The sequence below is a fragment of the Pristiophorus japonicus genome (genome assembly GCF_044704955.1).
Source record: "Pristiophorus japonicus isolate sPriJap1 chromosome 24 unlocalized genomic scaffold, sPriJap1.hap1 SUPER_24_unloc_2, whole genome shotgun sequence".
Classification (NCBI taxonomy): domain Eukaryota; kingdom Metazoa; phylum Chordata; class Chondrichthyes; family Pristiophoridae; genus Pristiophorus; species Pristiophorus japonicus.
The window spans coordinates 1346354-1347120 of NW_027250649.1; the positions used below are offsets into that span (position 1 = coordinate 1346354).

The 767-nt window shown below is 44.2% G+C and overlaps 1 non-coding gene across 1 annotated transcript; it reads left to right on the forward strand.

The window, feature by feature from the left end:
• Window positions 1-326: 326 nt before the first annotated feature.
• Window positions 327-415, forward strand: trnar-ucg (transfer RNA arginine (anticodon UCG)). Its single transcript is given in 2 exon segments — window positions 327-363; window positions 380-415. It is a non-coding gene; the product is annotated as a tRNA-Arg (tRNA).
• The last annotated feature ends 352 nt before the right edge of the window (window positions 416-767 follow it).

Below are 767 nucleotides of genomic sequence, written 5' to 3' on the forward strand. Positions count from 1 at the left end.
CCCAGCCCCGACTGGTCCTGAGCCCCACGCTCACGCGCAGCACAATTGCCTTCAAGAATGATAGAAATCCCACTTTATTTTCTCATAATCCGGATCATCCCGTATAGATTTAAAAGGAGTGTGATTTCAGCTACGATGACCGAATTGTTAAACTGTTGTGTTTCAAGCTACATTGACGTTGCCTGTGCCCGTGCGCATCCATATCCCAGCGCATCTATTCATTACTCGAAATATGCTCATGTTTTGCAACATCCATTCCTTGAAATAACCCTTATACCAAATTTGCTCTCAATATAAACAACAACAAATTTTGTGCTAATGGCAGTGGCAGCGTGGCCTAATGGACAAGGCATCTGACTTCGATTGTAACCACGATGTTATCAGAAGATTGCAGGTTCGAGTCCTGCTGCGGTCAACTAACTCGGCATGTCAAATGTTATATTTTTTTTTGATTCTGCCTCAAAACCAATCATCTCGGACAGTCACTCACCTGATTTAAAGGAAGGCTGTTTGCTTTAAGAAGCTAATGGCACATTTTCATCACTGTCGATCTGGTTGCATGGGCAGAACAGGCGGTGAAGTAGACTTCCTTGCATATTATTTCTGTTTGGATGCAAAAAGTAGGGGATGGAAGTCTGACGTTGCTGTAAATAGGAGACGAGGTGGCCGAGAGGTTCAGGCGATGGACTGCTGATCCAGTGTGCTCCCACCCTCGTCGTTATTGTGTTAAAGATTTGACCCCTCTGGGATTTTGTCAATCACATTTA